Source organism: Protopterus annectens, chromosome 8.part0 (genome assembly GCF_019279795.1).
Source record: "Protopterus annectens isolate FY-2018-M chromosome 8.part0, PAN1.0, whole genome shotgun sequence".
NCBI lineage: Eukaryota > Metazoa > Chordata > Ceratodontiformes > Protopteridae > Protopterus > Protopterus annectens.
Genome location: NC_056741.1, coordinates 345,784,225 through 345,800,697, shown reverse-complemented (window position 1 = coordinate 345,800,697; position 16,473 = coordinate 345,784,225). Strand labels below are relative to the sequence as shown.

The 16,473-nt window shown below is 36.7% G+C and overlaps 1 protein-coding gene across 2 annotated transcripts in view; it reads right to left on the bottom strand.

Annotated features, from left to right (window-relative positions):
- The window catches only part of LOC122808800, a 348,382-nt gene extending 333,765 nt beyond the window's left edge, over window positions 1-14,617 (bottom strand). The window contains exons 1-2 of one of the 2 annotated variants that reach the window (XM_044079849.1): window positions 14,563-14,617; window positions 14,169-14,358 (exon numbers count right to left, since the gene is read on the bottom strand). The gene's annotated coding sequence lies outside the window, so the exon portion shown is untranslated. Of the gene's footprint in view, window positions 1-14,168; window positions 14,416-14,562 lie in introns of those variants that run through there. The other variant, XM_044079850.1, reaches the window with a different exon arrangement.
- Between the last annotated feature and the right edge of the window lie 1,856 nt (window positions 14,618-16,473).

Sequence of the window (16,473 nt, the reverse complement as noted above, 5' to 3'; positions counted from 1 at the left end):
ATTTGGAATAAATTCTGCAATTGAAGTCTTTCATCATGCAATGGAGCAACATTTTTCATGTTATTTCTTGTGCCATAATAGTAGATGATTTATTGATTGGAGGGAATGGTGAAGCAAAGCATGACAGAAACCTTAGGAAAGTTCTAGATAGAGCATGTGAAGTGAACTTGAGGCTCAATCCTCAGAAGTGCAAATTTAAACTACCAGTAGTTACATGTGTAGGTCATTTATTTACTAGCACTCGCTTACAACCAGACCTGTCCAAGCAACCAGCTATTCTAGAGATGCCAGCACCAGATAATGTTCAAGCTCTACAATGTTTTCTTGGTATGGTAAATTATTTAGGCAAGTTTACACCAAACTTCAGTGAATTGAAAGCCAACTTTGAGAGAGATGAAATGCAAAATGTTACATGGTCTTGGTTGGAACAGCACCAGACAGCATTTGAAGACCTTAAACAGAAAATTGCCACCCTACCTCCATTAAGATACTATGATGTCAATAAACCAGTAACACTTTCTTGTGATGCTTCAAAAGTTGGTCTTGGCACAGTTATTCTTCAAGAGGGCAGGTCAGTAGCCTATGCATCTAGAACTCTTACCCAAACTGAAATGCAATATGCTCAAATTGAGAAAGAACTTTTGGCAATAGTAGTTGCATGTTCAAGGTTTCATGATTATATTTATGGTTGAGCTATTCAGATTGACACTGATCGCCAACTTCTAGTCACTATTTTAAAGAAGCCTATGCATTCAGCTCCAGCGAGACTGCAAAGAACGATGCTCAAATTGCAAAAGTACAACTTCAAAATGGTCTATACAAAAGGCAAACTTCTTTATCTGGCTGATACCCTGTCCAGATCACCCAGAAATGCAACAGAACAGCTTAATGCAAAGAATTTTGACTTTGATGCCATGGAAGTGCATAATTTTTCTACCACAAGACTTGATGAGCTGAGGGATTATACAAAGACTGATCCAATTTTGCACAAGCTCAACCACTACATTAATGTTGGATGGCTGTAAAACAATCTAGTGTATGACCTGAAGTGCAAACTTTATTTTCCTTACAGAGTTGTGATGTTGATGGAAGATAGCATTATTTTCAAAGGTCCTAAAATAGTTGTTTCTGGTTACTTACAATATTAATATATCCAGATTTTGCACTGAGGTCACTCAGGTCCCAAATCTACCAAAAGAAGGGAGAGGACTAGTATTTTGGCCTTCTCTAATAAAAGACATTGATAAAGCACTTTCTACTTGTTCAGTATGCAATAGTACTAAACCACATTTGCAAAAAGAACCACTTCAGCTAAGTCAAGTTCCTGAACTACCTTGGTCAGCAATTGCCACTGATATATTCGAGTGGAACAATCAGCATTATTTAGTGTTGGTACTCTCTTATTCAAACTAGTTTGAAATCGATTTACTACTTAACCTACCATCCACTGCTGTTATCATCAAGTTTAAACGTTATTTCTGAATCCATGGTAGCCCACACAAAGTTGTTTCTGACAATGGTACCCAATTTACCAGTCAGTAGTTTCAGAAATTTGCAAGAGAATGAGACTTTGTACATGTTACTAGTAGTCCAGAATACCCACAGTCAAATGGACTAGCTGAACGTGCAGTAGAGAGTGCAAAGCAATTACTAGAGAAGTCAAAGTGTGATAATACTGATGTATTTTTGAATTTAATCAATCTCAGAAACATACGCAGTGACAATATACTTGACTCGTCTGCTCAGAGACTTCTATCTAGGCAAACCAGAACATTGCCTATCAATTCCAGTTTGTTGAGGCCTAAAGCAAAGGACAACAGAACAATCAGAGCCCAACTATTCAGAAAGCATTCTTTCCAGAAGTCCAGCTATGAGAAATCAAACAGATTTCTTCTTCCATTGAAAGAAGGAGAGACAGTGAGGATACAAACAGTGAAAGGTTTCGACCAGATTGGTCAAGTAACAGCTTTATGTGCCGAGCTGAGATCCTACTTCATAGAATCTGAGGGTGGGGAGTACAGGAGAATTCGCAGACATCTTCTATCAGAATTGGTATCACAGCATTGTTCCTGTGATACAGACTCTAGATCTCAGTGCAATCTAGACAATGTTCCTGTTGCAGAACGTGACTTAACTTCTACTTCTGTTCCTGATGATGTTCCTCATGTCCCCAAAGTTGAACATTCAGCAGAGATAGTCCCAGTTGCTAGATCTAATTCTAATTTATATGTCACATGATCAGGTTGTATATCCAGACCTAGTGTGCAATACACAGCAACCTGGACATAATTGTCTATATGTATTTAGTTCTGTATAATTGCATGTCAAATAATTATTTGGTGCAATTGGATGTCAATTAATGTCATCAATATTGCATGTCTCATTTCTCAAAGAGTGAGGATGCAGAATACTGTGTGTGTGTGTGTGTTGTACCTTTAAAAAGCATTTCAAGGACAGCACATGCGTATAAATTACAACCACATGCTAGCTTCAGTGTCATTTTGAGACTGCAGCCAGAGAGTGAGCATGTATGATGTAATAGCAAGTTTGTTTATAGGTTTATCTAAGTTAAAGTTATTAAGCCTCAATCTTAATGTGTTTGCGCATAATAAAGCTGCTTGAATAAAACCAACAGAAGTTTGTCTGTTTTATCCTGACCAGATGAGTGACAGTGACTAAGCGCAAATGTTTAAAATCTGACCTTCTGGCAACAAATCACATTCAGATAGATGTCATAGAATGTGGTATAGTTTGGCTAGTAGGGGGTCTTAGTCACATTTATGGAAATCAGAAAAGTATTCCAGAAGGGAAGGGTCCCAACACTGAGAAATGGAGTACTCCAGTGATTAGAATCCTTCTTTCTAATGAGATATCTGCCACTCAAAACTTGAACTGTGTTGGTTCTGTCTTTTAGCAAGTTTGTTAACCATCAGGCATTGGAGATTTATTTTTATAGCATATATTTTACTTGCATTGCCTGAATGGGGTATGGTGTCACACACCTTGGCCAGGTGAAGGTACACATTGTATATAGGATAACCACTGACAACAGCATGCGTGACCAAAAAGTAGTTTACCTGGATTATTAGGCAGGAGCTTCACTTGACAATACCAAACTGTTCAGTTAAAATGTAATAGATTTTTGATATTATAGTTTATGGGCTCAACTATAATATGCTCCATGGCTTTACATAACAGGTCATTCGACTGACGGTCATTAATTTCTGGGTCAGTGGTAGGGCACCCTTATGAAGGGGAATTGCCACAGCAGTGCACCAAACTTTGGGGATAAAATGTACAGCTAAAGTCAGGTTAAAAGGTCTGAGGCAGCTCTGCAAGGGTATGTTTAGTACTATTTAGCAACCAGCCTGGTATATTGCCAGACCCCATGGAGGAAGTATGACTAGTCTTAGCCAACAGTTTCTGCACGTGTTCCTTAATGATAATAAGAGGAGTAAGAGACTATGTGCAGGTCGGATGGAAGCCTTGGTTTAAGTTAGTAGTGATTTGTTTGCCAGTAAATTGGCAATGACACGAGTCCAAATGGGGAATGCTACTGAGAATGAATTCAAGGATTTCTAATAGTCTTTATCTTAAGATCATAACTTAAACCTAACGGGCTGCTTTAGTAGACTTAATAGCATTTTTCCCAAGTTTTTAAGTAATATTTTTGATGCTATCCTTGATATAAGTAGTTCTGGATCATCAGTGTAGTTTGCAGAGTTTTTGTTTTCTTTTGTTGTAAAGTTTAGTTATGCTAGTAGACCACCAGGTTGGTTTCTTCTTAAATTTCCCATTATATTAGTCTCTGGTTAGGACTACTAATAAATGCATCTATATAGATGGGCATACAGTTTTGTCATGAAGCTATCAACAGTTTCAACAGTGTCGACATCAGAGCAGATGTTGCCATACGTGAATGAAATGATTATGCCATAGGTTTGGGTGATGATAGCATGGTGTTAGCATGGTTTTAGAGACCATGAAAGTGAAAGTTGCAGTTATTATTCAGTTTAACCAGATTAGGAGGCAGTAGGGAAATAGCATGAATAGACAATGTTAGGCTCAAAATTTAGGTGTGAAAGATAGCTCAATTTTCATTTAAACTAAGTTTCAGTAATTACACAAACACATGATAGGTCTCAAATGCAAGAGTGCCTCAAGATCAGGTTCTTTGTTGTCGAGACCTGGCATCAAGAAAAAGGAAAATAAAGCGATTCAGTTCCAAGTTAGGGCTTGTTATACTGGGATGTCTGTTAGTTGAACTCTTCCAAAAAAGGTACTATGGGGGCAGCATAGACTTTAGCCAGGATGTGGAAACCTTGAAATGAGAGATACAGGCCATACTTAGTGAGGCAACTTGGGCTGGTGAGCATCTTGTCGCATGTTGATGCATACTAAATTTCCTTGGAATTACACCAAATATTTAATCAATTGTTGAAGCCAATTATTTTTATTAGTACCTAGGCATCATTCTTGGAGAAGGAATGATTCCACTCAAAAACCAGGGTCTTGCCTGCATTTTTCACATGCATGGAGAGTTTTGCCATCTCTCTTTGATGTCCCTCAGTGATTCACTTCCCGCTTCATTCACTTTCACATGTACTACCACCACGTCGTAGTCATATTTCTCTGGTGAAAAGTTCTTAAAAGTCCTTGAGGTATCATAGATTTTGGCACCTGAGTGGCATCTTACCATAACTTTATGTTGGTCCAAGCATGTGAGTGTAGACTCTGTGTGTCTGACATTAGACTCGCCTATTACTAAGACTTTCTTGTTAATATAGTGATTAGGAGTAATACATTTTAGGTAGTTTGACTTTTGGTGAGTCTGTGCCATAGATACAGATGAAGTAGATGAGGTGTTTTTACTTAGATGTATTCTTTCTAGGTGTAGAAGGTTTTGATAGAGATTTTTTAACAGCCTCAGCGTAAGACATTTTAAGGTGATTTTATTTAGGTTATGGTAGAAGAAAGTGTCACTGGAGTGAGGTTTTGTTACCTATCTTCATGGTCACTTTATTATGTACTATTTCTACCACAAGGGCAAACAAAGGGCACATGTATGTTTGCCTTCATCAGCCCATGTCAAATCAAGTGCAGTTATTTACATCTGTATACATCTTGTTAAGGTGATTTTTTTTTTCTTTATTTTATTTTATGTGTAAACTCATTACAAAAGTAAGCTGTTTGCCTTCTTTTTTTGCAATTAAGTTAGTGTGAGGTTTGGGAGTATTTAGTTGGTATTGTGAACTCTGGATTTTGATATGTGTGTGTGAGTGTATGATGAACTGTTGGTAAAATGTCAACATTTTGATATGTTGGTATTTTTAAATATACTCATATATGATTTAGTATCACAATCTCGAAAATCAAAATCATGAGACCATAATGTTGTAAGACCAAAATGCTGAGGATCACAATGTCTAAACATTTTGAATATTGAATCCTCCTATCAGTGTGACCCCAGGAATGGGTGAGACTATGGGTCCTGTGAAGTGTGGATCCAGGGACATGTGCTAACATGTGTCCTGCAATGGAACACGTCTGGGAATTTGATATTATGGACTTCACGATTTTTGACTTTCAGTACTATGGTCTCAAAATTTAGATTTTTCAAGATTGGTTCAGGATTGTGATACTAAACATATATATATATATATATATATATATATATATATATATATATATATATATATATATATATATATATATATATATATATATATATATATATATATATATATATATATATATATATATATATATATATATATATATATATATATATATATATATATATACATATACATTTATCTCTCTCTCTCTTTATATATATATATATATATATATATATATATATATATATATATATATATACATATATACATATACATATATATATATATATATATATATACATATAAATAGAATTATGCCCAGGACTAGCCCCAGAAACAAACTGTGGCATCCTAAATTAAACAGTATATGCAAGAAAAGGAAAAAAATTAAGACAAAAATCTGGAAGGGAGATTTCCTTAAAGATAAATATTTCTCATACACTAAGAGGCTAGTTAGGTCAAGCAAAGTCAACTTTGAGGTTAAGATAGCCTCCCAGCAGAGGTTAAGATAGCCTCCCAGGTGAAAGATAAAAGATAAACATAAAGCCTTCTTCAGCTATGTCAGAAACCTCAAGGGCAGCACACGGCAATATGCTGAACAGGTGGTTAACAGTGCCACATTCACTGATCCTGGTGATATATTAAAACTATTAGAGGACCAATTCAGTTCAAACTTCACTCTCATTGCCAACCCCCCAAAATACCCACAAACATAACTCCTCCAAATATAACTAGGGAGCATGTACTGGCTGTACTCACTAAAGCCAATGAGACTGCTTCAATGGGCCCTGATAACATCCCAAGATGTCTCCTAAGAAGTCTAAAATACAACTTATCAGGACCCCTAGAGTCATTATTTAACTATAGTCTCAAAATAAGCTATGTGGTGCATAAATGGAAGACTGCAACAGCCATTCCCTTTCATAGGGGAGGACCTTCAACAGATTCTGGAAACTAGAGACCCATTAGAATGACTACTTTAATTTGCAAAGCCATGGAAAGAATTATCATGGAAATTGTCAACAAGGATATAAGAGACCTCACGACACTGGATCCATCCAAGTTTGGCTTTGTCAAGGGAGGAAGGTCATGCTTACAGAATCTGGTGGATTCTTTGACAAGATCACTAAGGCAATCCATGGGGTGAAATGATGCATACAGCATGCCTAGATCTGACTAAAGCATTTGATACAATACTCAATTAAGACATTATCAACAAACTTAAGGACTTAGGTATAAACTGCTTTATAGCATGCTGGATAGCATGCTGGCTCACTGATAGGACCAAGAGGTTAGAATTGGTGAGGCCACCTCCACAAACAGGTCAGTCACTAGTGGAATCCCCAGGGCTCTGTGCTTGGCCAACTCCTGTTTGGCATCTACTTCTTGGATGTTAAAGCCAATGCTAAAGGTCTCTGGCTAACAAAGTTGGCAGGTGATTGCAAACTAGGAGTAGTCACTGAATCTCTCCAATGTTAGAACACCCTTCAGGAAGGTCTAACTTAGACAAATGTTTGGGGCCAAAACCATGGCTTAAATCTCAATACCAAGAAATGTATTATAGTATCTTTTGGAAAGCTGGCCACCAAGGGTGCCTATGTCATCAATAAAACACCCCTAAAATTAAGTCACTAGTTAGCGATCTGGGAACTCATGTAGACAGCAATCTAGCTTTCGACCAACATGTGTTCAAGGTAGTAAGAAAATACTTCAACTTATAAGCAAAGGGCCTGGCATCTATATGCAGAGAAGTCATCATATCACTGTACTCGACTCTCATGAGACCCATCATAGAGTATAATACCCCCTTCGGTATGCACCTGACTAGACATATGCAGCAACTGGAATTTCCACAAAGGTTCCTTACAAAAAGAATACAGAGAGTAAACACAATGTCCTACATCGATCTCTTCAAAACCCTGTCTTTGTACTCGGTATCATACAGATTTCTGAAAAGTGATCTTTGCCTGGCATAAAAGGCATCCTTGGAAACTGTTTTGATGAACCTTTTTTACCTCTACAAAACAAACAGCATCAGAACTACCAGATGAAAAGACCTAAATTTTGCTTATGACATAAACATGACATGTTGGAGCGACAGATATGTTTCTCAGGGAATTCCCATTCTCTGGAACAGACTCCTCATCCATGTGAAGCAGAGTTCCCCCCTATCTCTATTTAAAGGCAACTTGAACCAATGGATGGGTAATCAGAACTTCACCACTAGTCTGCTGCCTGTGTTTCTGAAGGACAGAGGCAGTCAGTAAATTACTCCCTCATATAAAATACATTTGTGGACCACATTTGGGTTGCACAGCTAGGCTTTTAAAGGGCCCTAGTGATTGTTAGCCGAGTGTACTCCTATGAACCTATAAGCATTGTTGACTTGCAATCTCAGAGTTGTGATATATATATATATATATATATATATATATATATATATATATATATATATATATGGATCACCTTTAAAACCTCGAAACCACGTTTGCCCGACACACTAATGACCGACACGAAAAGACCGACAACAAAAAACGCCGACAACGCAAAACACCGAAAACCATTACACCAACACACTACACGTAAACAACACAGTACACTACATAACATATGCACTATCCACTACACGTAAACAACACAGTACACTACATAACATATGCACTATCCCTAACCCAAACCCTAACCCTAAGGTCCGACACTACCGCACACTTACCCTACCTGCACCCTAACCCTAACTCACTTACCCACCCCTAAACCCACAGTCCCTCACTATCGCACACACTCCCTACCTGCACCCTAACCCTAACTCACTTAACCCACCCCTAACCCACAGTCCCTCACCATGGCACACACCCTACCTGCACCCTAACCCTAACTCACTTAACCCACCCTAACCCACAGTCCCTCACTATCGCACACTTACCTGTCCGCTCCCTAACACTAAATCCCTCACTCGATCGCACACTTACTGAGTCCGTCGGGTTCTCACCTTGTCGGTCATCTGCGTTGTCGGTATTCTCGTCCCGTCGGATTCCGTTTCGGGCAAACGCGATTTCGAGATTTTAAAGGTGACCCATATATATATATATATATATATATATATATATATATATATATGGGTCTACTTTAAAACGTCGAACGTACGAATCACCGACACGTAAATTACCGACCCCAAATGAACGAAAGTGAAGTTCGCCGAACAGTCTAAACATCGACTTCCGCTTCAACGACGCATCTGCAGTAACGCGAACATCACTCATATACTCCACAACATAAAGACTATAACAGTGATTCCCAACACTGTAACAGCAGATTTATGATCATACATTGAACGGAAACAAAATACTTGTATGATCTTTACAACGTCGCTGATAAATAAACGTAAACAGCAGCAACAGTTCCCACTGTAACATCATGAAATGAAAGAAACAAGTGTTCTACTTAACCATGTGAAATAGTTCTCTTTAGTAGACTCCCGACAAATTTGTGCCGTAAACGCAAACCCCTCAGCAGTGTAACGCAACATTGCACGTTTAACTACAGATATATTTGTACTCTCTTCATAATAGACAAAGACTTCTTCTCACATCCTTTACAGTTGTACTTAGCGTACTATTTCATGCGTCTCTAGTTTCAACAACAGTATAGCACATTAAACTTTCAGCAGTCTCGCTACAGCATTCACGAAATCTAATGCAGTATATTCTGCCCTGTTGTGTAGCACTGTCAGAAACCGTTCATGTCTAGCCAGTAACCTCCTTTTCTTAGGTGATGGTGGGACACCGGTTGACATACGCACACGTAGTTCATCAACCCTATCCTGTTCTCTGCAAAGGCAGGACATATTTAATTGTCGGTGATTTGATTGTCGATCAGTACACATTTCGTGTAACTGCAATGTCGGACATTCAGTCTCGACGTACTGGGTTTCGCTCATTCGTACGTTCGACGTTTTAAAGTAGACCCATATATATATATATATATATATATATATATATATATATATATATATATATATAATGGTTTGCCATCATAATGTCAGCAGGCACATCCCCAAATGTGCACATGGTCGAACCATTTCCACAAACTCTGTATTGCCGATACATCAGAAAGTCAATCAAAACAGCGAACATCGACTTTTCCAAATGCTCCATACCTGAAACAAGTGCCACCATGGGTCAAAAAGGGGGCAAGATTTTGTGATTCAGAATATCAGTGTTCATGGTTTTGGAGTCGCAGTTTGGAGTTCACGGAACTTGTTTTGATGATATGCCTGCTGACATAACGATGGTACACAGATATATATATATTTCTACATATAGATGGATACAGATATAGATGTAGCTATAGATATAGATATAGATGTAATTAGTAGGGGATGCAGGGAGCTCATATTGAGTTTTTACCATTTGTGGTTGATATAGTTTATGCCAATTTAATGAGATGGCAATGTAATAAAATATATTGTAAAGATTTTTGTGGTGATTAATGGTAATCAAACATGAGTTTGTTCAATATTTTATAGTTCAATCAAACTCTACAATGATTATTCATTATCTATCTATCTATCTATCTATCTATCTATCTATCTATCTATCTATCTATCTGTCTGTCTATCTATCTATGGGTCACCTTCATTTGACCTAAAGTTCATTTGCCTGACAGAAATTTCAGACAGCCCAATTGCCTGACAGTTCATTTGCCCGACAATTAGAAAAAGGCATGTAAAAGGCATTTGTCCATTTTCCCACTGTAGTGCGATCCTGGAGTTAGAATATATAGTTAGGGGTGGGATGGGAGGCACTACGTTGGTTTTATATTGTGCAGTTTGTTTTTTTATTGTTCACTAAAACCAACATAGGTGGGGGGCTTTGCCCCCCCACACCCCCCAGTGTAGGGGGCTGTGCCCCTCCCACATCCCCTAACTATATATTTTAACTCTAGGATCACACTACAGTGGGGAAATGGACAAATACCTTTTATTTGCCTTTTTCTAATTGTCGGGCAAATGAACTGTCGGGCAAATGAGCTGTCAGGCAATTAGGCTGCCTGAAATTTCTGTCGGGCAAATGAACTTTAGGTCAAATGATGGTGACCCATATATATACATATATATATATACTATATACATATATAATCTGCATCTATAAATATATACAGTGTGCATTTATAAATACATACATCTACATACATGGACATCTCATGGCCCAAATAGCATTTTAGAAGTTTAAGTGCATCTGTCCATACTTCTAAATGAATACCACTCATTTTTTTAAAAAACACCTTACATTGTTATACATTGAATATATTTTGTAAGAGTATGTAATTTGTTCTACTTGGATCAGCTTTAGTATATCATTTAGTATAATAAACTGTGCACTAATAAATCTTCTGTATTTCTGTCTTTTTATAATAATAATAATTGTTTCAGTGTGTATTTAATAACCTGTTCATCACTAAATAAGGAGGGACACATTTTTTAAGCAAATTAACAAACTTGCTACTTAGAGCCTTATACCGTGTGACAAAAATATATGATTATGTTTGCATATATTTATTTCATACCTCTGTTCATGTATTCTTCTTCAACACTGGGTCTTAAAGTAAAAGTTTTCTTACAGCCCATCACATTTACCTGATTATATGTTTCCAAAACCTCTGTTCTTTTATACCCACTTGATATAAACATATGTATAATATTTTTGGCCTATTTCTTAAGTCTCCAGACATAGATCTGTAATGGCATGGAAACTTTCAGTAGAGGAGATATTAGGAGTTTGGCGGGTGCTACTTAATTTAATACTAAACAAAACAAAAAGGATTCCAACTTCCTGAAAAGTTAACAGATAATCCCCCTGATCCACAAGGAAGGTAAAGGAAGGAAAAAGATCCAAAAACAACCACATCATATCATTTGATATCAGAGCTAAACCATGATTATGAGTTATTTATGTCAAGTTATTTTTATCACTTTTAGCAGCAAATGTTAATAAAAATAATGACAGAACTTTTAGGACTTGGGACTTGACCAGATGGGGTTTATAGTGTGAAGGAGGGCAGTAGACAGTTTAATACATACTCTTAATAATAATTCATGATGCAAATCTCAAGTGAAGAGCAGCAGCTTTGTCATGTCTAGATACCAAGAAAGTATTTTGCGGAATGGAAAGGAGTATTTTGCTTAGGGTACTGAAAACATGAACTTCCCAAAATATTTTATCTCACTGCTAAAGGAAATATATAAGGATTGATATATAATATATATTAATATATAAAGATTCAAAGACAAAAACAAAAAATAAGGGTGAGTCAATCTTGAAAGTTTTAAAATAATGAAAGGGACTAGACAAGGCTGACCTCTGTCACCACTTTTATTTGATCTATACATAAAATAACAGGCAGTGATGACTGGAGTTCAGAAATACAATGCTATCTGAGAGGAACCATGGAGTTTATACTTTCAGTATTTGCAGATGACTTGTTAGTAACATTATAAAATCTTATGGAAGATTTACCCAAAGTATTATAAGATCAACATAAATAAAATACATGCCTTAGGTTTAAATATAAAAGACATGACTAAAGTACAGAGCCTAAATCTAGATATATGGACATAAAATAGGATCAAGTATCTAGGTGTTTCAGTGTTAAAAACTTTAGGAGCATCCCATTGGCTAATCTATGATAACACATTGAACAGATGCAAGTAAACCTTCAGAAATGGAAGGAAATAAACTGGATTGTGTGCTTGTTTGCTAACTGGATACCCAGCATCATGTAATGCAGTTGTGGCTCTTTGGCACAGTAAGTAGCTAGTGCAGCTGGCTCTCACATTAATGTACTAGATTCAAATACAGGTTTTGGATGCTGTCTAGGTAGAATCTGCACATTATTTTGTTATCTACATGCATTTCAAGTGGTTACTCTGGTTTCATGTCGCCTCCCAAACATACATTTAAGTATATTGGCTACTGTAACATTTTTTTTCTAGTTTCATGCTGTTGGCATTTTCCCTTTGTTCATTGTAATCAGATCTTTGGCTTATTGTGAATGACATAGTTATCAAAATAATAAACCATAGACTAATAAAATAATATTCAATCTGCTGTAATACACATGGATTATATCTCAGAGTAATACAATAAGTACTTTCAAACTGACAATGTATATCTATTGGAAGCAGAGCCTGCAGACCAAAAGTGCAAATTGTTGCAGTAAGTAATAAATAAATTGCAGCATAATAATAAACATTTCTAGCCCTCAGGCAAAAGGGGAAAAATGTGACTGAGACATACACAAACTGGGTTTAATCACAGACCATAGCCACTGAGAGCTAATGAGATAAAGACTGAATGACCTAAGGGCAGTTCTTCTTCCTTGGGGTCAGAAGTAAGGGGTTTCAGCCTGTCTCTGACTTCCCATGGCACAAATCAAACAATAAGTTATTTCAACAGCTGTTATTGATGAATCAGAAATTTAAGGTGGGTGTCTAAAATCTATTTGCTGAAGCACATGTGAGCACATATACCCTCATTGCATTGTGCTCCAGCCATCCAAAGAAAAGATCAAATACCTCCAGATCAACTAAGTGACAGAAGGTTGCAAAGCGTGTGGCTTCTAGTCCATGGTACACTGCATGCTCAGGCATGCTCCCTCAATTTCAGGAGAATGCAACCAAACTAGTCAAAAAGGCAGGCTTACCTTATTAGAGAGTCACAGTGCTTAGCTTGAAAGGGCCAGAAGAGGCTGACAGTGAGAAGGCATATTTCAAAAAGAAGCTATTGTTGATTACAATTGTAAGGAAAAGTAGTTGAAGTAGAAACAGAAAATATTAGGAAAAATGAAAACATTCTGTTTATAACATATTCATAGATATTATCATGTTTTTTCAACAGTAACAAGAATAAAAATAAAAGACATGCATAGTCAGAAACATGTCAGCAATTAATTATGAGCAGGAGGCAGTATGTTCTATACTATTGCTTAGAGCACTCTATTCAAACTGCAAATTATTCTGATTTTAAAGTTTAAGCACAACAGGGCCCTTTGTAGGTCCATGGTTATTACGGTGTTGCTTGACCACTGTCTTCCTAGGCTCTCAATTAGTTAAACTTGGTAAGTTGAATTCTACAAAGTCATACATGTCCTATTAATTCAGGAGCTGTTTTACATGGTAGGCTTAATGCCAAGTTCCAGTAGAGTTCTTTCTTTGTAAGTCTGCCCAGATTCCAAAAGACTTGCTCTCACTGTAAGTGACTTTAGTATAAGGCTTATCTATAAACAAATTTGCACCAGTAGCCAGATTCCAAAACAACTGTTGTCAGTTACATTGAGAGCAAGTCTTTTGGAATCGGTTATTTAAGTAATGAATACTTAAATTCATTATGCGCTTGCCTATCAGTCTGTACTAATAAGTAAAATGCCAGATGTAATACTTTGGTTCAACTGAAGCACATGTAATTTTTCACACCGCAGGGATAGTTCATAAACATGTGAAAACAAGGCTTAGTGACCTCCTAAGAAAAATTCACATAGCACTTTACTCACCTCAACCAAGCTGCTGCAGCTGCCAGGAATACCTTTCTTTGCAAAGATCATCTCAGGTTTGGAACTCATAAATTGAAAAGTGATAATGCAGCAGAATTTAGCAGACCTCTTTGCTCACAAATCATCTTTAGCAATGGAAAACATCCAACAACTTCTTCAAAATGGAACATTTAGAGTCCCATAACAGCTACTAAAAAAGGGAAAAATCGAAAAAGAAAAGGAGTGATGTTCCTTTAAGTCTATGAAAACTAGTTATATGTAAAATATATTATTTTTGTCTCAATAATAATAGTCATAATAATTATAATAATACAAATGCTGACTGGACCTGCCCAGTCCAAAAAGAAACAATGCAAATAGCATTAGGAGAAAAATACAAAAGTGGTCAGTATACATTTTATTACTGCCCTGTGCAATTCTAGAATATATGCAGCCATGACTACTTTTTGTCTTCTGACATGCAAGATGTTTTTCTTTTCATTAAGAGAAAGAAAATAACTGTTTAGCACGTCTGTTTTGCAGTTGTGTTGTGAAATCAAAACAAAGATCTGCTGTGTCAGTCATTTGAAAATAGTGTTCAGCTCATTTTATTTCAGAATGCTTTGTATTATCCACAAGGTCTTGGGCTAGTTTTTTTCCATTATGCAGTGTATACCCCTATCCAGATTACATCATGTGACTTCTTCCCTTTCTTACCAGTATACATCCTATGTCATATGACCTCACTAATTGCTTAGCAGTGCTAAGCATAAAATGTGTGTCTTGTTTGGAAAAATAATGTCTTCTAAAAAATATTCTGACATCACTTCAAAAATCTCAACTGAATGTTTCAAGAAAAAGCACATTCTTATAGTTCATATAAGGAATTTAAAGTAAGCAGATTTTGATTTTGTAAAAACATCTAATAGTTTCTTTTTATGTCTTGTGGTAACTTTCAGAATTCACATACAGGTACTAGAGTGTTTGTAGCATTAATGCAGACTGTATTTTCATTTCCACTAGGAACTATTTGCGAAGAGGAACAAAATCTGTGAAATATTTAGGGTAGTATTATGTACAGCATTCTTACATCTGGAATAGCTCTAATAATCTGTGACATAATGCGTTAAACTTTATATTTCCATAATAATCAGAACCAGTCAAATAACTATCATACAAGAGGGTATATGGTTAAACAGACCTGAATCAAATCTCAGTGTGCTTTAAACCTCATGCTGTACAGGATCGATATCATTTAGAAAAGCCTATCTGCGCTATTGTTTTCTCTGTCACACTTCTGACACTATAACAGACTGTATATAACATTCGCTGATGTGACTAGAAGCCACAGGATATTGCACAAATGTTGCTGTGGAGACCCACTGTGATGCCATAAGCAGCAGCACATAAACATTATTCAGGAAAAGTCAGGTGCAGCTGATGATGTTTCTCAGATGGAGATGCTGTTGGCAGTAGAATAAAAAGAATATCAAATTAGAAGTCAGAAATTCTCATTTATGTTCTGATGTCAACCTATGTGACCTAACCAGGAAAACAGCAAAAGATAAAGATACAAGTCTAAAAACAGGCCTGAGAGATGTACTATTATACAGAAAATAAACATCATAGTGCAGTTTCCAAAGGATAAAATTCCATTAGTCCAGATATCAGACCCACTGAGTTAATAGAAGTATGCGCTAGTGAACTCATATTAACAGTTGGTACAAGTCTGTGGGTGGGGTGTACATCACTCACAGGGTACCAGAAAGTTACACATCATTATATTTTGACTTAGCTATCCACATTTAAGTCTGGAAAATTCTTTGTAAGCTTAGTTAGTCCAACAGGTTTGGTCAAGTCAGGAGTACACCTTCAAGCAGCCTTTTCAATCCCTTACATAATATAGTTGAGAGAACTTTAGACTATGCATTTGCATGGAATTCCAGCAATGCCTTACCATGACTATGTTTCCTTAAGCAGCACTCCAGAGAATACTTCTTTCTGTGCTCTGGATAACAGCAGCCTTCAAGACTGATATCATGGGCTCCCTGTGAGTCTGTCTTAATCCTACCTTGGATCACTGAATATACAATATTCCTTATGCTACTTATAGTATCACCTTGGCTGAACCATAACCCCTCAAATGCTTTCTTTTCCTCATTTTATGTTATTTATGCAAGTAATAAGTGATCAGAAAAACACTCATATAATTGAACTTTCTTAATGTCAAATGTTTTTACAACTGACAGAAGTGATCAAATATCATTTGTTTGCTTCCATCAGCATTACTTTGTGGGAGGTCACAGAGCAGTGGGGAATGAGAATT